Consider the following 21,221-nt stretch of genomic DNA (forward strand, 5'->3'; position numbering starts at 1 on the left):
ATTTAGCCCGTTGCTTGCAACACGTGCTGTGGTGCTTATGACTGCTCCAAGCCGTATCTAGCAGAGCTCCCAGGAGAGAGAAAATTATGGATGTGCCCCCAGGTCTGCTGTAAATTTGACTGAGTTGATCATGTCTCTGTTTTTTACAGCTTGTCCAGGACTTTTAATGTTTTAACTTAATAAGAATGGACTGGTCCCATGCTCTCAGCTTCAGGGCCTTTACTCCCTATCAGTTTGGAGCAGCTGCACTTATTTGCTTCTGGGTTTAGGGGAGAGAAAACCCCTCTTGGAGCTCTCCATGGGATTGAATATTTCCATGTAAATTGTATCTGAGGGCGTTTTTTGGCCCAGTAATTTTAAGGACAGTGTGCTGAAATTAGACCGACATGATGTTTTTAGAAAGGCTTTTAGATACTACAGCATCCTTCCATCCTGCTTCCCTGTTCCAGCTGTTGAGCAGGCAGGAGACTGAAGCAAGTGAGATTCCGGCTTTTTAACAGAGACAACATTTTCTAGCCTATAGATGCCACAACATTTAGCTGCTGTTTGCCAGCCTGCCATATCACCAGTATGGATTTGTAATCTGTACACAACTCAAGCAAAGCAAAGTGAGAGAGCTGCAGAACTTGTTTTGCTGCAGCGTTAGAATAAACACTGTAGAATTATGGCTTTGTCCATCCAGAATCTGAAAACAAAGATCCCACCCTAATTCTCCTAAGCAAAAATAGTTCATGTAGATTCATTGCCTTCTCCAAGGCACCTCTAGATCGAAAAGGCAGACTGCCTGCCCTCCTCCTATGCCCCCTGAAACTGGATTTCCAGTAAGACATTCACCATGTTTCATTTCCCCAGGGAAAAGAGAGCCAGGGCTGTAATTCAGGGCATCGGGCGCCTCTTGAAAAGGTGAGGCCCCTTCTGTTAGTGCTGTAATGGAAGCGAAGCCTAAAGAGAAGAAATGTGACCGTTTCAGGGGCACAAAGTCATCGCATTTCTGCTACTACATTCTGGGAACAAAAATAGCAGGGACAGGTCCCAGCTGCCGGCCACAGCGTGTTTGAAAAGGTTATCAAGACATTATAGCATGTAAACAGCAGAGCTATTAGCTCTGGGCTGTGAAAAGTTTCTAACCTTCACCGCGAAAACCTTAAATTATTTTTGAAGTGTTAATGAAAGTCAGCTCTCCAAAGATGGATGTGGAGCATGGAATTGCATTAGACAAATGGCAGTAACATTTTAATAGTTATTGCTTTGAAAGCCCCCCTCTGAGAGGATTCAAGGGGGTTGGAGACCAGACACTTTCATGAGCCTTTTTTTCACGGGAGTAAGCCAATATATGGTTTATATCGAGCTATTTACAAAAGAACACAGCCATTGTGGGTTTGTTTAGCATGTGTTTGGTAATTGTTCTTTACCTCCTTCAAAATCTTGGAAGTGTCTAGTTACTCAAGGATGTTTAACATGGCTTTAAAGCTAGTGCTACCCAATTCAGCAAGGGAGCCTGAGTCTGACCCTGCAGGTGAGGATACGTAGGTGTGGCCTGCCCTGTTATGAAACTACCTCTGGGATGGGGTGTCTCTGTGGGCAACAGCCACAGGCAGAGCCTGGATGCCATCCGAGCAGGGTGGCAAACTCCCATCCATTTCAGCAAGGTCAAAGTTTCTCCTGTGTCTTTATTTTATATGTTTGTGCTACTGAATAGATATGAAAGATAAATATATGTATATGTATATATACACACTAGTGCATGGTACTTATCTGTGTATATGCATATGTGTTTTGTGCAATTGTATATAATTCAATTGCCTAATTGCTAATTAGCTCTAATAGGCACTTGGAGAGAAAAGCTGCACAGAGTGTGCCCTTCATCCTGAAGTGCCTGTGTGAGATGCCCCCTTCCCACTGCACATGCAGCCAGGGTTTAACAGTAGTGCATCACCCCTGGTCTACCTCAAACAGCACAAAATGCTGTCTAAATCACAGGTATTCTGTGGGCAATGCTTAGGCTGGGAGAGATGAGCCTCTAAAGATCACGGTGTCTTGACCTGTTACAATGGTCCTCTTCTACCCTCAGTCACATCTTGGCTCTGTGCATAAATTTTTATGATTTAGTTTATATTAGGAAAGCTGGGTCTTGCTGAGGCCTTTCGATCCCATGAGGAACTTTTACAAATGCTCATTTGGGCCACAGGGGTACAGCGAGTGAAGAATTCTCTGCAGGATTGGAGCCAGGGGAGCCCTGTGTTGTGTTGGCACAACTGTGCTGTGCCCTGGAGTATCTGCTAATGCTTCATGTTAGAAGATCAAGAAAAGAGGTGAATGTGCAGACTGCATCTGTGTTTAAGCACTCAGTTGCCTGTGAGCAGAGACAGATTTCAGCTGAGTCCTCTGCACTGAGCAGCACCAAACCTTAGTGAGGTTCTTTCGTTTGAGCTCCTCTGAGATCCGTTTGGTGCTTTTTGCCTCCCTTACACAATTTTGAAGGTAGAGCCAATTTTATGTGAAATATTTATCTTTCTTTCAGTCACTTTTTATTGTCAGGTCAGATATTTCCCCTCTCCTCCTCTTTTTGCAACAAGGGGGAGAAGCAGCCCTTTCACCAGCTCCATAACCATTTCATGCATAATAACGTTTTAGGCTTTTATTACTCTGCTGAGACAAAGCAGGCTCTGATGAATTTCAATTCAGCACAGAATCGACCATGCTACAGTATCTAGTCATACAGAGAAGAAAACCTCTCTCCAATTCTGGAACAGGTTGAAAGACCAGCAACTGTGATTGTAATACCAAAGTCAATAAAGCTTAAAGCTCTGTCTGGCTTTCCCACTAAGGAAGGTGAAACAAAATCTTCCTACCCCCTACAAATCAATTTTAAAGCCGTTGCACGGTGATGACGTTCATTGGCATTTTCATTGCATACAATGTGGACTCAATTTTGTGCTGAGTGTGTTCAGTCAAAGGGACCCCGGCAGCCCAGGCAGGCTTTGTAAATGAGTTAATTTCTCTCACTGTGTCTCCTTCTAATTCTTACCTCAGTGTTTCTGAACTTTTAGAATTATGTTTTCTTTTCCATTTCTTTAATTCCCTCCTCTGTTTCCTTGTGGTCTCAAGAAAAGCTGCAAGTGAAGGGAATGCACCAGTGAAGCTGGAATCTAGCCTTGCCAGGTGTATTTGGGAGTCTTTTAAATTTTTTTAGTCTATTTTTAGGTCTGCATACACTTGCATTATTAAGCTTTTCTCTCCAACTGTGAAGCCTACAATTGCATTTTTAAATGAATGCTGGGGAAATCTCAAGTAATCATGGAGCTCCCAGAGCCTAGACTTTTACAGGAGATACTGTAGACCTAAAAAACCCTGCAATTCTTTGTAAGCCTGGCTGGGTAGCCTGGGAGAAAATGGAGCTGGATGAGGGTGGCAGCTCTCTTTTGGACTGTGTGCTCTGCTTGAGAGTGGCCAAAGGGGTGAGGTCCTAGCCACACAGGTCCCCTCGTGGACACTGTTACCACGCAGCTCCCACCTCTGGTTGTCAGGTCACACAGATGGGGGTGGATGGGGACAAGACCCCTTGTAAGGTCTGAGTATTTCAGGTTCAGAAGATGAGGCAGAGGGATGGGAAGGGACACTGATCACTTTAGTTACTTTATTCATATTTTTCATTTACCATTTAAACAAATAAAAACCAGTGAATTTGGTTCTCAAGGTAGCTCCTCTAAGTATGTGCCTGCAGAAGAGACACTTTGCTGATTCACTGTATGGTGCAGTTCCTTACCAAGTGTGAGGATATGGCAACCAGCTGGGTAAAGCTGTCTTGGACTTCAGGCTCTCTTTCTGCAGAGGACTTTATCCAGCTTGTCCCTGGATTTGTGCCCCCTTTGCAGTGTTGGGTCCAGTGATGGATGTTTTTGCATCCTTGCTGATCCCTCATGTACTCACATTGTTCCAGTGCATTTTCCTTCTCTGTGGAAAGCACTGCACTGGTTTGCCAGTGTAGCCCTGTGAAGTCAGATATTGCACAGGATAGAGAGAGCCTGCTTTGATCAGCCAGGCATTAAATTTACATCCAGGCTAAGCAAAACCCTCCCTTTGTTATTGTTGGAATTTGAAGTTAAGGTAACATCCTTCAAAATGAAGTGGCATGGAAAACCTTTGTACCAGTGACTCAGGCAGCCAGCAGCAACAGCTTTGAATTTGAATTGCCTGGAAAGACTCCTACAGCTACTTGGAGTATCACACAAGCTTCCAAGGAGAAAGATTTGGGGAAATTCAATGGAGGCTTCATATTTTTCTTTAGACAGCAGCTGAATAGAAACTGTATGCTCAAGACACTTCATATACTCACTTTGAGCCTTTTTCCTGTGAAATGTAACCATGGTTAGCATGGGATGAGTTCTCCTCCTTACCAATAGTTATGTAAAGAATTTTCTGCCCCTTGGCCCTCTCATGAGAGTTGACTAATGTATTTCAGGAAATGTCATAGCAAACTTCTGAGGCGAGGGATGATGCTTATTACTGTACTTAAAATAGATGAACTGAGGCAAAAGACGGGTGAAGGTTTTTAGAGGCATTTAAAATACAGAGAAGTTTTTCCCAAGATTCTATAAAACACCTAGGGTTTGAACATCTTTAAATTCCAGCAGTGTCCTAGGAATTCCGATTGCATCTTAACTGCTAGTGAAGGTTTTAGCTCTGATGGCACACCTGGCCCAAAGGGATCCGTGAGACAACATTTTAGGTTCAAAAAACCCATGTGGGCAACCCGGACATCTGGGTAATATATCTACTGCCTTTGTGTACTATGTGGACAGTAGTAGATTTTCCTTATTTATTCTGTGCCATGCAAAAGGAGGGCAGCAGAACAAGAGGTTTGCTGTCCCTCCCCATCTTCCTTCCAGTCAAGGCCTTTGGCTCTGGGGCAGCAGGACCGTGTGAGGCCCTGAGACCATGAATGCCCTCTGTTGCAAGGAAAAGTTGCTTTACACAGGGCAAGTACTTGAATCAGCACTTCATGCAGGCACCTTGTCAGTTCAAATTGAGCTTAGGGTGCCTTAGCTGATGAGAATTTGGCCCCACCATGTCTTCTTCCAGTGCATTATTTCATGGTTACTGTTTGGAGTGGGGAGAGAAAGAGACTTTAAGAAATTAAATTAAAAGAATAATAAAATTACATAGAAGTTGCCTGAAGGGTTTAAATATCCTGCTCTTGGCAATACAGCTTCATTTTCTGTATAATCCCTGCTTTACAGCTTTCACAAGGGGTAAAATCTATCCTTCGGGGTAAATTTTCCACCCCACTTGTATCCAAACCTCTTGACTCTATTGACATTCATGTCTTCGATTCAAGCCCAAATTACAGTGGCATATGCCTTCATTTAGTGATGGTGAAGCTAAAAAGGCTTTGGGATTTGGTTTAGCTTAGTTGAAACATATCAAACCTTCTGCCAAACGATTAGTTCTGGAGCTCCTCAGGAGAACATGGTTTCTTAAAGAATGTTTATGTCACAGTGTTTTTATTAATATCAGAAATGTCTTAAATACCACCTCCTCTCTTTTTGTGTTTTCCTGTTTGTGGGGTTTTTGGGGAGTTTTTTTGTATTTTTAAGTTTTGTCATTTATGAGTGCCTTTACTTCCTTTGTTTTCTGACATCAACATGGATCTGCAAAGTCACTTTTCTAAATAGGAAACATAACTGAATGTTTTCAGGCTTGGTAATGCTTGAGGAAAAAAAAAGGGGGGGAGAGAATGAGAATGAAGGAGCTGTTCTGATGATTAAGCCAAAGCAACTCTGCCAAAGGATGCTCCACTCCTGAATGTGAAGCACATGGTTTTGGCAGAGCCTGGCCCCCAACACTACAACCTGGGCAACCCAACACTACAATACTCAGGGAGGAGGGAAAATGGTTTGTTGATTTGAACTGGTTTAGGGAACCACTTTAGTGAACTCTCAAAATAGTTGGCTCACTCCTCCCAGCTGTTTGGTTGGAGTCACACGTGTCTGTGCTGACTTGTGTCAGCCTGAGGAATTGATGCTGTTCAAAGGCAGAGTTGGTCTTTCAGCCCAAAGTGTTGCCACAAATCTAGTGTAATTTGTTCTGAAACACTGGAGAACCCAATGAAACAGTGCTGCTGAAACACTCACAGAACTGGAAAGTGGCCTGAGGACAAGTGTGGCTTAGCAGAGCCACACCATGACTGTGTTATGATGACATCACTACCATTTGGTCTCAGCCTTGACCCAGTGGCTTGCAATTTTGTGCAGTGCTATTCCTATTACCTGCCTACTTTCCCTCCCTATTTCTGCTTCCACCCTGCAGTCTCCAGCTTTTTGGAGGAATAGCCTGTGCTTGGCAGCATTCCACCATATTCCCTGACCACCACCTCCTTCCTTAGGATCACCAGGTAATACCACTATGTATTAGAATCACTAAGGTATTAATATTTAACAGTATAAGAGCTCGAATCAAAACCACCGCTGGGATGCAGGTTTTTTTTACCCACGTGCAATAAATCATCATCATCAACCTCTTTATTTTGTTTGTGTTTCCGTAGGGAGATGGGAGCATCATGAAAACAAATTCAAAAACTTTCATTTGTTTTCATTTCATATGCTAGGGACTTGCCTGTGAAAGGCAGAGCACTGATGCAGTGGGGGATCCCCAATGCAATCAGAAAGCCTCACTGAATCCAGGAGGGGGTGTGCTTACAAGCCACCATAACCCAGAGGAAGCCTGGAGCGTTCCAGATATAATAGCGGCGCTTGATGTGTCTGCGTCTGCTGCTCTCTGTGGATAGAAGGTATGGAGGAGCAGAAATTGCCCTGCAAGGTAATTATTAAATGGTTTCCTCTGATCCATCTGAACAGCACTGTTTACTCTAAGGCAGTCATGGTGGAGAGACTAATTCAGGGACTTCCTCTGCCAGTGGTCAGGTGTCCTGTCAAGCAGGTCAGAGAGTCCCTGGGTGCGTGGTGTCCTGCCCGCCCTTCACATGGTGCTCACCTCACCCTGCTCAGAACGGTGTGTTTTCACACTGTCCTTCCAGCACGGCTGTGTGTGTCAGTCCAGGGGGTTTCACCTCTTCTTCCCAGGAGAAAATGTGCTTCTCACGCACAGGGCATATGGGAATTTTAAACCTGGAGAGTATCCTGGAGATTAAAACTGCTGTGTACCTTCCCCTGCCCTTTGTCAATGGCAGCTGTGACCTTGCTCTGATCAGAACAGTTTTTCTAGCTGGCAGTGCGAAAGCACTGAGCTGCCTGTCTAGCCATCACTCCGAGCCTGGTTAAATTAATATTAGCTCTGAGAAATAGGTAATTATTTTCCTTGTTTATTTGGTTGCACCTATAATTATTGCTTTACCTGGTGGGAGCCATAAGCTGTTGTAATTATGCTTCGTTAAAATGCTGATTAATAACGGCTTGCTTCTAAAGGTGTGCTGTGGGACCTACTTTTCCCTGGCTACACTTATTAATTGTAATGTAGATCTATGTACCTATCTATTAACTCTGAGCTAATATACATAGAAATGATGCTAAGATCATATTTCAGCACCTGACTTAGGCTCACTAACATTAGGAATTTCAGACCTCGAGATATTTTTTTCTGGTCAGAAAAAGATTCTTTCTTGCTGTGAATCTACTGGAGATTTCCAAACACTTCTAGAAAGGATAAGGTGAAAAAATGGCATAAATTATGCCTATATAAAGAGTATTTCAAAGCTCCTATATAATAACCTTTATGTTCATGAATTTCAGACTGTTTTAGAGAGGAGGGCAAATATTCTTTCTATCTTATACATCAGGAACATGAGGTTTGGAAAACAACCCACTGGACTATAAGATATGTAGATTATATGTGTTTATTTATGAGCACAGGCTTTTTATCATAGTTTAATTAGCCAAACCCTACTGCTTGAGCTTCAGTAAGGCTGAGAAGCAGGATTTCAGCTAAAATCTGACTTCACCAGCAACCTTCTAACTTTTGTAGTCTTATTTTGAGATAGCTACTCCTGCCTTTGCATTCTCTTTTCTCCATGAGTTCTGTGTTTAAGCTGGAGCGGGACATAAAAAATGTTGAACCATCTTGATCAAAATACGACCTTCTCCTTTGAAGCAGAACCAGAAGGTGCCTTGAATCGTTTGATGGCAATTGTTCCTTATGCAGGAGAAGAACAAAAGTTGAAGAGCCACATAATTTGAATACTTAATGCTCAGAAGTTGAGTTGTTTTCCTGAAGTTTTTTCAGGGTTTGAATTTTGTCACCTGTATGTGTGAGGTGAGAGTGTCCTGCCTTAAGTGTGATCTTAGCTGGATGGTACAGAGATTTAGGATATGTTTTGGAGGGAGAGTAAAGGATCAGCGTTCCTGGTGTTATTGAGTAATCTGTGGCTCTGTGATTCAGCACTTTTAAAGAAATAGTATAAATGTTTCTTTGATATCACCCTCTTTCCTAAGGGTACCTGCCCTTGGGGTTTGAATCCTGCAAGACTGGTAAGCTTTCTGACTGTTGTCAACCAGAAATGAATATAGATTCCTTACTTCTCTTTTTTTAAAACCTGTTCTGTTGTAAAAATAATGCAGGCAGACTTTGGTTTGAGAATTCCTCAGTCCCAAAACGGTGAAGGAATTCATAGATAAGGTTCCCATTTGGACCATTTCTAATAACATGCATTAATCAAATATACTGTTCAGAGATATTTTTTGCTTTGTCTGGGTTTCCAAAAGGTCTTCTTTCTCATAATTTTTCTTGAGTGAATGGCAACAGCTCAACCCAACCAGTAGAGTGTCTAGTCTCAACAAAGCACCCTTTAATAATTATCTATTTTTTAGACTTCATATCAAAACCTGCAGCATATGAGGAGCTCTGTCTGTATAGGACAAAAGGAGCAGTTGATGCCAATGAGTGTGTTAAGGATGATTGAGTGGGCAAGACCAGCCAGAGCTTAATATAAGTGAGACAAAGATTCAGTCTATAAGTCCATGAGATTGAGTCTATACATCTTCATTAGTGCTTTATGCCTTAAAACATGGTAATGGTTTCAGGAGTGAACACTATATTTGTGCATTAACTTTTTTCACCTCTGAACACCTTTTTTATACCTACTTTGCCTTGACCAGAAGTGATATTGGGATCATTTACTGGGCTCATGAAGACAGTGGTCCCAGCTTTTGCATGTTCCCTGGTTTTGACTTGGGTTAGATTTGGCCATGCACTTAACTCATTACAGAGCCTGTTCTGCTCGTGGGTTGTCTCATTCAATGCAATCTTATTAACTGCAGTTGTGTGGCAGGTCTGATACAGGAGCTAGAAATTAGGACTGAGGAGGGCAAAGGTTCCCTCCTGTCATAAATAATCTATTTTCCAACAGCTTGATCGTGTCTTGATTCAAGTCCATTTGCTTTCAGGATTTCTCTCTTTTCTCAGACCTGAAGAAAGGATGCAATGGGTAGGACCAGCTACTTTGTAGCGAGTGTTTTACCCCCAGCCTCTTCTAAGCATAGACTAAACTTTGTGACTAGACTTCCAGAATGGTGGAGCCCTCAGCTACCTCAGCAGTAGAAATGGTGATGGTTTGGAAGGCAGCTGTGTACCCAACAGGAAACAGAGCTGAAACACCCTGTGGTGAGGAGGTATGGGGCAGAGTGTACATATGCTGGAAGGAAAAAGCTTTGTTGTTAGAGTGTTCTTCCAGGTGCAGGATGTACTGAACAGGTCTGTTCTGCATGAAGGTTGCTTAAAGTAAATCAGTTATTTACCACCATTATTCTGAAATGTCATCTTTGTCAAAATCCTCTCGTCTTGTCATGCTCACAGAATATACTGGTTTGATTCTGGAGCTCAGACACTACTTTGTGTTGTTTCCTTTTTTCAAAAGTGCCAACTTTATAGTATCTCAGTGCATCCTTTTGGAGTGTAGTCTGGGACTACTTAGCACTGCTTTAAAGTCAGGGAAACTGAGGCACAAGTGACTTGCATGGTTACATTATAGGCCAGAACAAGGATTAGGTGCAAGGCATCCCAGTCTGTTGGTGCTGGGAAAGGTACAGTGTAAAATTCAAGCCTTTTAATCTGAAATACAGATAAACCCAGCAGAAGGCCAAAAGACTGCAATGTTTTTGGGAAGGCACAGGCAGCAGAGTATGAAAGAAGGTAAAAATGTGAAAGTTTTGGGAGAAACTAAGGTTGAGCTGGTCTAGAACTTATAGAGTAACATGGAAAATGTTTGTATCTGAACTTGTACCTTTCTCACTTTCCAATAGACTTGACCTCTAAACTGGAGCTGATGGATGATATGAAAAAATAGAGACATTTGGTTGTTGCAGATACATCTTCAGATCTTAATTTGGTAACTTGAATTCTCTAGCCAAGACAAGAACAGTGGTTCCAACAGTGCTGCTGAGTACTCCTCCAGTCCTATCCACTGGAAAAACTGGGCTTTCGGAAATGTGGATGATGATGTCAGATATGTGGTAAACTTTAGGATTGCCAAGTGCTTTGGGGTCAAATCCCTGGATAATGTGCAGTTAACTGTGATGAGGATGTAACAGTGTCTGTCTGATGAGAGTCTTTCCATTTTTGTGTTTCCTGCATAAAGGGAAGGCTGGTAAGAAAGGGATCTTTTCATTCAAATGTATTTCCTCCCCCCCCCTTTCTAAAAAAATGTTCATATCAGCCAACACATCTAATTGCAGGCCAGCTGATGTCACTTGTGGGGCTGGCTTTACCTGTCCTGTTAATCTCTTAAAAACTAGCAAAAGCCCTTCGGCCTGCTGGCTCGGTTTGGGGAAGGATGTGGTGTTATTCACAATCATTTCCAGCTATGGTATAAATTATTTGGAAAAATTGATACTGCAAATTTTAAGGAGCTAATTTTCTCTGTTCCTTCTTGTCCCTCTGTTTTTTTTTTTGGGGGGGGGGTCTGATTATACAAATGAATCATGCAAGTGAGTGTTCCCTGCAATGCCACTAATTGATGGGATGCTATACAATTGCATTGCAATAACAAAACACTTTCAGCCTCTGAGAGATTAGTTGCATTGGCCTGGGATTAAGAAACCTTTGAAATCCTGAATCTAAATTACCATTCTTTTGACTGCTGTTTGTGACGCTAATTAGCTGTGTTAATTGGATGTTTTGATACTTGAAGAGCAGAGCAATCCAAATCTTTTTCTTTTTTTTTTGGAAAGCCAAAATTATTAATGAGTTTGGCAAAGGAGCCAGAGTTTATTTTAGTGCTGTATACTTCCATATTCCCTTTTTCGTTTTAGGTTGGTATTTTTGTTGGGTTTTAGTGTTGCTATTATTATTTTTTTAGGCATTCTGAGTGAGTAATCAGCGTAGGAGTGAATAGTAAATGTTTGAATGTGCTTTCCAACAGAGAGCTCTGATGCATCGCTGTCTCCAAATTATTGAACTGCTGGAGAGAAAATATGTCCAAGCCAACATCATTTGTATTGTTGGAGAAGTGGGGAGATAAAGGGGAAGAAGTGTGAAACAGATGAAGAAAATTAACGTGAAGCCATTTAGATAGAGGGGCTTCCTTTGTAATCGCATGGTAGGTGATCTTAAAGGAGCTCAAATTTACTTTCTTCTGGATTGTCATGTACTACTCACTTGCTGTTCTTGCATCAGGCGTCATGCTGGCTCCCCAGGCTTTGGTCTCTTAGAATGGAATTTGTGTAAATAGTTACAGGATGTTCAGGAAGGATTAGAAATCCTTTACCTTGTAGGATCAAAACTCACTATTTGTTTTCAACTCCTGTTCCTATCTGCATGACTTTATGGGTTTGATTCAGTTCTGACAGACAGACCTTGGCAATGGCCTTTTCTTGTTTAAAACAAAAACAAAAGCCCAACCCAAACCATAACTTTCTATATCAACTAGAGGAACTGCATCACACTTTACTTTGAACCCAGGCCACAGACATATATGGGCCATGCCTTAAAATTCAAGTACAGTTGGTGTTCCCATGCCTGTGCCCTCTGTGTAAATGTAGGAACCTTCTGCTCAGCCCTGCTTCAGGCACCACAGGGCAGGAAGATTTTAGCACTCACTTTTGACTGCTCTTTCCTTCTGGCTCCCTCTGTGGAGCCTCTGCTGTGCATGGCCCTTCTGGGGCACCAGCCTCTCTCCATGTGCTCTGCAAGGAGTGGAGGGGTCAGATCCTGACCCTTGGGTGCCACCTGGGCCCCAACCACTTAGAGTCATGTCTGATTGTCTCTTATGGATACTGGAGGCATTTAGGGGATTGGGCTCTTCTCTCCCACCCTCTCGCAGCTTTGTTTCTTCCACAGGCACAGAATTCACTCAGTTACAATTTCTGTTGTTGTTCTTGGGTTTTTAGTTCAAATCTGAAAAGATTCTTATCCAGTTGGAGCACCATCTGGATGGGACAGGACGGAGAGACTCAGCTGCCTCTGAAAAAACCCAGAAAAACATTCCAAATCTTAATGTGTAATTACAGTGTGAAACAACAAAACCTGGGCTCCGCCAGCTTCTTGGCAGCTTTGTGCTTTGGCCCTAAGGAGATTCCTCTTCTAGGGGAATTTAGGGAGTGAGTTCCTGGGTGATCTGGGAGAGCAAGAGGAGTGAGACATGGTGGGAAGCTGATGGAATCCATCTCTAGGGCAGGACTGTTTTTTTCATGGCTTTCAGTCTCCATCTGTCAGCGGATTCATGTGCTGACATTAACAACTGCTTTAGAGGAAGCAGCACCTCCTGGCTTGGTGGCAGCCTGCTAGTGGGAGGGCAGAGGACAGGGCTGCATGTGTGTGAGTATGTCTCCAGGGGAGGCTGGAAGCCATACAGAAGTGAAATGGAGCCAGGTTCAGATGTCTGCAGCCGAAACACTTCCAAAGCAGTATAAACAATACAACATTTCAGTTTGCCACCATGAAGGATAATCAGCATTTTGTTTTCAAACAGTCTTCTAAAAACAACATCCATGTAGGAAGGGCATCAAAACTGTTCTACAAATGTTGATCTTGCATGAGAAATCCTTTTGCAAAACGCTTTTTAACGACAACTTCTCCCACCTCTCTGATGGCAGCTCTGGCAGCCGAGGCAGTGGTGTGCTCCGTGAGGGACTAACACTCCTGAGGGTCAGCTGGAGATGGATGTGCCAAGAGTGAAGGGCCATATTTGCTTGAGGAACTCTTGGTCTGTCTGGCCTTCCCAGCCCCTTGTGGTCCCAAAGGAAATTCCCATAATAACATCACTGTGATTTAGGGGGGTGTAATTGCTCACACCTTACACAGACCGTCCAACTTGCTTATTCCCAGCATCAGTGCAGACCAGGTTTGTCCACACATGCTAAGGCTGCATAGGAACTCAGACTTGACCAGTGTTCTAGCTCAACTTGAGTTGTTCAAATGGCAGCTCAGGGGTCTGTGGTGTTTCAGAGGGTTCAGCCCTTGCAGACATTGTGGCCCTTGCTTCTGACACTTGGTATTTTGGATGAATGTATTGCCTACAATTCATAGAGTAAGAAGCGACAGCATCTGAAACCCTGTTCTCCTTTGCTTGTCTGGAGGAATATTCTGTGCAGAACTTTGAAAATGATGCCCTACAGTGCATTCATTTTCAATCAGACCTTGCTTTTCAAATGGTGCTACATCTGAAATCCATGGAATGTGCTCGATGCAAACATTTGCAAGCCTACCTTTCTCCTGAGAAGAATATGCCTTCCTCCTAATTAAAGCTGGTTGTCTACCCAGCTATTCCCACTGCTGGCTGCCAGCAATAATGCCCATTGTAGTGTGGGTGGAAAATATGCAGTTTTCAAATCTCATTTATTCCTATATAGTATTACATTCTCTCATGAACAGGCTGCTCATTCTCTGTGAAAAAAAAACAAGCCAAAATGCTCTGGGAACAGCGTGGTCTCTGCCCACACTTATGGATAAGATGATGGGACATTTACCTCAGCATCCCTTTTCCTCGTCAAGCTCCACTGCTTCTGACTCCCACAGTCTGCGCCTTTTTTCCTAATAGTTTCCCTATCCCCAGTCATCCCACCACATCTGATTTGGTGGATTATTTGACTGTGCAGGTTATCTGAGGATTTATTTTCCCAGGCTGGTACTCTTAAATGGGTGTGAATTATCTGATATGGGGATTATACACATGAACATAAAGTAAAGGCTGACAAGGGGCGTCCCAGCCCACTCCGAAATGCTGTCTGTACATATGATGATTATTAGCAACTCATTTCACAGTAGCCCCTTCAAGCCATCATCATTGATTCAAACTAATGATCTAAGAAGGAGTGTCACTGGAATTTCCTGGGGCCAGACAGTTCCAGCAATGGTTGAGGTTTTCATGTAAAACCCCTGAACATCAGTTAGTCTTTTACTGTCCCTCGGTGAGATTGGGATCATTTGGTGAGCAAGAAAGATCAGAACACCCAGTTTGAAATTTCAAGTGTTTGATCATTACTCTTAAATGCCTGGCTAAATCTTACACCTAACTGGTATTCTGAAGTGCTGCCTAATTTTTCCTCTAAGCCATAATGTGCTAGAAGGAGTTGGCAGAGATTCTTGCTCAGACAGACCCAGTTGATTTGACTGATATGCAGGGCATCAACCTTGCTAAAATATGGGATTCTAATAAGAGAAGATCCTTTACTAAGAACCCATTCTTTCTGGTGCTTTATATCACTGCATTGGTTGTGGATATTGTTGGGATATTGCTGTTTCCCGGGAAAGCAGATGACAAAAGCCGTGTCATAACCTTAGGTCTGATTAGAAATGGACACACACTTTCAGGAACAGCGACAGAAGCTGTACACTGGGAATAATCAATAATTGCTCTTTTGGCAAATAGATGACCCTGTGGAGTCACAGCAAAGATTTATGGAAGGCAATGTGTTTTTCTTATGAAAAAGAACAATAGGGGATAAAATGTCTGTTCCAGAACTATCCTCAGTATATAACAGTGGCTGATTTAAACTGAAATTCTGTTCCTTCCCTGTGGTCTGTTCGCACTGAAGGTGATGAAAAGGCAGGCTCAAAGTGCTGTGGAAACACCACGTGTGCACCCTCCCAAACAACGGGTTCATGTGTCCCATTGCACAGGATGTGTAGGCACAGCGACTGGTTAGTGAGGAAGATTAGCTCAGAGGGCATAAATGGAGGAACAGATATTAGGGATAAAGTAGCAAAAGAGCCATCATGATGGATGGCTGGAGTTTTAGACCTTTCTTCAGCCCTGATCGAGATGAGCGTAGAAGGAAAAAAAAAAAAAGGCAACACCACTCTGAAAGCACTACGCAGTTCCCTTTGCTAAAACTAGTGTGGTCTGAGGAGAAAAGAAGTTTCCAGTTTTCGTTTGGTGTTGAATTCCAAAGTTGACTGTCTTAACAGATACAGCTGAGCAGGGGGATTCATCTGGTGTTATCCTCCAACTGAAAATGTTAGACAACCTATTTTGCAGTGAACACTGAAATGCTGTGACTTTTGAACCATGAAATGTGGATCCCTTGAACACACACTAAAGTACTGGAGGTGGCTGAAAATGTCCAAAGCAAAGGCTTGTAAAATTTGAACAAATATTCATGGCCGTTTGTTTGCATTGCCCTCCGATCTCTGTAAAAAAGCCCTTTAAATTTCATTTTGAGATCCCCTGGCAGTATGAATACCTGTGCTTTAATTTAGTTTGCCTTAGCTGCCAGGAAGCTCTATTTCCAATAGTGATTTGAACTCCAAATCCTAGCCCGATTGATCTTGTCTCACCTGACAAATGACAGTTGCTATTGTTTTAGTGTCTGGCTTGGTGCCCAAAAATGTATGTATTCGTGCAGGGGTATGACTTGCCATTCTACTAAATGAAGCAATACAAATAATAATAATAATGGTTTTCACTCTGAAAGAGCTTTATAGCCTTCTCTGATTTCAGCCTCACACTGGCTCTGTACAGTGTGAGGCCAGGATTTATTCCTCTTTGGTTTCAAGTTGAAAGATCCAGATTTTTCTGTGTAAATTGGAGCCCACTTGTGCTGGGGACATTACTGGTGCTCAGGAATGGAGTCTGAGATGCAGCACAAACAAAGGGAGGACAAAAAAGGGTTTAATGCTTAGATTTACAAGGTTAGGGAATAGAACACGGACAAAAAGGTATTTGTTGATGGCATCATGTGCCCTTTCACTAGATGAGCCCCATACATCAAGCTGCAGTGGGAGCTCCTTTCAGGGACGTGGCAAAGCCTGAAGTGGCAGAGGGCAGGACAAGCTCTCCTGTTCCATGACCCCACACACTTCCCGGCAAGAGAGATCACAATGAGACCTTGCAAATACACCACCTGTCAGCCAAACTGACCCTCACTGAGACTAGTTTTACAGAAAGCAATTGATTATATCTTATCTCTGCTTCTTTCACCGCTGCCATGCACACATACATAATAAAATTTAATATATTTTAGAGATGATTGATTGGTTAGCTGAGTGTGCTGTGAGCTGAGATGGGGTGACCAGCTGACACCAAGAGCCTGGGATTTACTGCATCTCCACCATGTGCACAACCTCTTTGGATGTCAGGCTCTGTGTGACGTGCCCAAGGTCACCTGGGAAGTGTGTGACAATGGCAGGAACCAAACCTGATTTACCCAAGTGTCCCAGGTTACTGACCTGCCCCAGGACTAGTTTCTGTTCTAAGAACGATTTCATGACCAGAGGTGGAAAAGAAATGTGGTCTCAGCTATTTATTTATACCAATGTAATCCAAAACATATTTAGCATGTGTATAACTTGAAATAGTAATGTTATTCCACACAGGAGTGTATTGATTTGCAGAGAAGGAATGGTACTGTCAGAATATGGAGCTTTTATCCCATGGACTTATTTTCTGCAAGGTGTCAGGCTGTGTAATCCTGCAAAGCTATGAGCCTGGCTGCCATTGGAGAAGGCTGACAGTTTTTCAGTGTATTTTTAAGATCTACCATCCCCATGAGCATTTGTTCTCTCTGTGTGTAGGTGGATTGATTGCTAGGTAGCTCAGTAAATAGGTTGGGAAAATAATACTTAATTGACTTGATATTACAGGTGACTTGAAGGAGTTGGGAAAACAGTGTCAATTAAACAGTGCAAACATATATATGTATGTCTGTGGATAATGTTTTTAAGTGCTTTTGAAAGCAGAAACTCCTATAATTTGAAATGCTATTCAGCTTGGTAATGTATTTAATTGTTTGTGTATGTGTGTGTAAGTGGTAAACGGAGCTAAAGCTGTAGTTTAATCAATAGCTTTTCCATAAATCCCATCTAAAACAGAACCCATCTCAGCAGATGTTGGTGGCTGAATTTCCAAGACAGAAAGACCTCTGTCAGATATTACCTGTGATTCTGGATCTCTCGTGTGCTCAGATTTCTGTATGCAACAGCTCACAAATGAATACAGCAAAGTAGGCTCCCTAATACCAGCAGTGCTTCAGATCACTTCAGCTGACTGAATATTGCATGAGACAGCTCCTGAAAATACCCTGGGCATCTTTATAGTATGTCCTTAGAACTGCCTGGGCTGTGGTAGAACTCTGCAATCCAAATAATATGGCAGCCTGGCTGTCCACAAAGCATCTATCATTTGCTCCTTACTAAATATGTATTTGTGTTAATTTAGCATTCATGGCATCTCATAACGGGCCAGGATCCCGCTGTGCTAACTGTTGTATGAACACGGAGCAAAGTCTGTGCCCTGCAGAGTCTGCAGTCCAAGCCTCCATTAGCACTACTGAAGATGCCTCTGCTGGTGACAGCAAACTAAGTATGCCCATTTCTTTTTAGTATAGTTTGTGCTGCAACGTTGGCTCCTAGTTTTTGTTAGTAAATCACTCGTAAATGCATACTCACTTATTATTTATCAGTATTCGCTGAGTGCTCTGGACAAAAAACTACCAACATCCAGCTTGTTAGAGAGCTGCTCACAGTTGACTCTTTGTTGTGTAATGGAGCAAAATAGTCATATGAGGTATCTGTTCTCCCATCTGCACAGTGTTAGTTCCATTACAGACTTATTTTAGGCAGAATAATCAGGCTCTTTGCTCATCTTAATTGCTTGAGTTACAATACTGCTCAGGACTCAAGAGGAAACAGGAGCCCTATTGAGCGATGCCAGATACAAACACTAAGAGAAAGACCATCCTTGCTGAGAAGGCTGTTCAATTTAGATGCACAAATGTATTATGGGAGAAGAAAAAGGCAGGTGCAAAGTGAGATAGGAAATAAATTGCAGAGCTAAGAACAGAACTATGTTTCACTCCTGCCAAGTCAGTGCCATTTCCTCCCAGCCATTGCGTGGAATTTGAAATCTCTGCTGCATCACTGAAGAATGGACTGACCCTGTACATTACAATAATAAAAAAAATAAACAAATTGAGATAAAATCCTAGTAAGCTAGCAAAAACAACCTAAAACTTGCAGTTCAGAACATAATGACCCCTCAGATCTGTTAGCATGCATTTCAGCTAGCTCTGCCTGGTAATTCAATTAGTGATGGAGGAACTGAAAAATAAGAACTTCTTTGGTAGTTCTAGTACCAACTACTGCCCAAAACTAAAGGAGAACCAGAACCCTTGTATGACTTTAAAAGATTTCTTGACCTCTGACCCTGCTGTTGCCCATTCTTTTACAAGGTTTTCAGAAGGAGGTAAAAGGCCTGGCATGAGAAAAACTGCATCTCTAGGCCTATCAGATTCATGTGTAACTGTATGCATATCTAGGTTAATTACATATATTTTGGGGATGCTTACCTGATTAATCAATGTTTTTCATATCACCTGAGTTTCTGTCTCTTGTAGGAGCACAACACATTCTTTATAAAAGCATCAGCTCTTTTGTGGAAATCAAAACAGCAAGTAGTATTTTCACAGCATACCATACAGTGATGAGTTGCATTTGCCCGTTGCTTATTAAATGGTAAAGCTTCAAGCCGGCCTCAAGTTATCCCACCTGCTCCTTGGTATAAATCAGCACTGCAATAAGCTACTCTCATACTGATAAAAAAAATGTCCCTGCTTCTGAGGCTTCCCTGAAAGAAAGTATTGGCTCTGGAAATGGCTGGTTACAATCAGATTGAGTGAAAATTGGAGTGTAATAAAATACTGAAATTACATCTTCCTTGCTTCCTTTTATGCATGCCAGTAGCTAGTCAACACACTGTATTTGCTGGGTTCTTTTCCTATCTCTGTCAGTCCAGTGATATGTTAGAGAGATGAGGACAGGGAGATTTTTAGCTTCTCTGCAGTATAAAGCTACTGAAATAGCACAAGAAGTGTTTCCCTGAGTGCCTACACTAAGCCATAGAAATAAATACCAGTCAAAATTGCTCCAAGGGCCATTGACTTTGTATACCCCCAGGGTAAACCAAATGTTTTCTTGGGTTCAAAACATCTGCAAAACATCTTGTTGTTCTCTTTATTCTGTGTTCTGGTAGAAGCCAGAAGTAATAATGACCACAAATAGCTGAGAAAAGCCCACTTGTACCCACCTGGAAGTGGGACATTGAAATGATTTCTCTTATAGGAATTTCCATGAATCCAAAACGTTCAGAGAAGCCCATCCTTTCACTTCTCCAGACCCCTCTTTAAGCTATTCTGAACACACACAGTTAAGTCTGTGCTTGCTGGAATCTGTCTGTCTTTCACTGACTCAGAGGATATAGAAATAATTCACTGCCTTTTTTTTTTTTTTTTTTGTTTTAAATCCATATACCCTTAGATTATACAATATGTAATACTAAAGCCTGACATTAATTTTTGATGTTCTAGCAGCTCTCTCTCTTTGCCAAATTGTGATGAAGATGTAATGATCTTTTATCTCTCTGAACTTCTCATCAGACTTGTTGCTGGTCATTCTTGTCTTAAAGGGGGAGGTTTTGTGTGTTGATGTACGCTGCTAAGCAATTACTCATATTTTTGATGCAGAGGTAGCCCCTTAGCAATCATGACTAAAAGTCTAGAACATTTTGGATCAATTGAGAAAAGAAATACTAGTGCTTTTTGTAAGGTGATTTCAGTTCATGTTTTTCTTGGAGGAGAAAGGGGTGTAAAATGTAATGTAGGTATGGAATTTCAGACCATGCTGTGAAATTTAGAGGTATCACCTAATTGAAAGGAAAACATGTTTAAATCCCCATACCAAATCCCATAGCACACTATTGTCAGAGTATTGAGAGACTTAATAGTGGTGTCTAAATGAAGAAGCTTATAAATTCCATGTTTAGAGAGAGCTATCAGTTTAATTATATCAGGCAAAATTGTGATTTTTTTTTCTTGCTTATTTTTGGTTTTATACAGCTATTTTTCTAAAATCACTAATTAGGTGCTGTTCTACCTTTGGCATTTCTTAAAAGAATTTAGGGTCTCTTTTCCCTCCAAAGTATTCTTGTTTATTCTTCTACAAATTTTGACCTAACACTAGCTAGGGGGTTAAACACCAGGACCTGAATGCCAAGAGAAGCAGCCCAGGTCTGTCCAGCAGTGGCCTCCTACTTCTTAGAATCATTTTTATTTAGCCACTAAAATTCTGGATGCAGTGAGTATCACAGAGATGTGAGCAGTATCAGAAAGTGGATATTGTCCTTAGGGGGTCTACCATTCTGTCCCAGTCTGGCAGCAGATGTGTCCCCAGGGTTCTGCTGACCATTCATTCCGAGGTGTTTATTCATGCATTGTGTGGAAACTTAAACAGAGCTTTAATTTTTCTCTATTTCACTCCTGATCTACTACAAGCACAAAATATTGAGCGAGAGGTGCATTTCCTCTCCCTTTTGGATTCACAGTTCTTTGTGCATTGTAGTTGCAGACAGGTAGGAGCAGGAGTGGGGAGTTTCTGACCATGTTTTTCCCTTGGACGTGCTCTACAATTGTGCTTTTCTTCTCTGTGATTAGAATTAATTACTGCTGCTTCCCCTATGCAGTGTGAAAGAGAAGAAAGCTGAGGGTGTCTGTCAGTGGTGATAGAAAACAAAATGAGAAAACATGGAAAAGAGGACAGAATTGGTTTTAGAGGCCAGTGAATGTTGAGTGAATAGTTGTGCTACTTGCTAAAGAAGTTTGTGTCAGTTCTGTATGTCCCCCTCCCCCTGAAGTCAATAACACATCAGTCAGTCAGTCCCCTGAGCTGCACAGTGTGCATACAGCATGGAGATAAAAGCAGATAAGAAACTACTTTTGCATGGAAAGTAAATGTTTCCGCATAGGAAGTTTTTGATATGTTTGTAAATTCAATCCCATTTG

At 42.1% G+C, this 21,221-nt stretch overlaps 1 protein-coding gene across 4 annotated transcripts in view; it reads left to right on the forward strand.

Moving 5' to 3' along the window:
• BEND5 (BEN domain containing 5) overlaps positions 1-21,221 on the forward strand; it is a 907,022-nt gene that overhangs the window by 844,675 nt on the left and 41,126 nt on the right. The window lies entirely within an intron of this gene.

The sequence above is a fragment of the Pseudopipra pipra genome, chromosome 9 (assembly GCF_036250125.1).
Source record: "Pseudopipra pipra isolate bDixPip1 chromosome 9, bDixPip1.hap1, whole genome shotgun sequence".
NCBI lineage: Eukaryota > Metazoa > Chordata > Aves > Passeriformes > Pipridae > Pseudopipra > Pseudopipra pipra.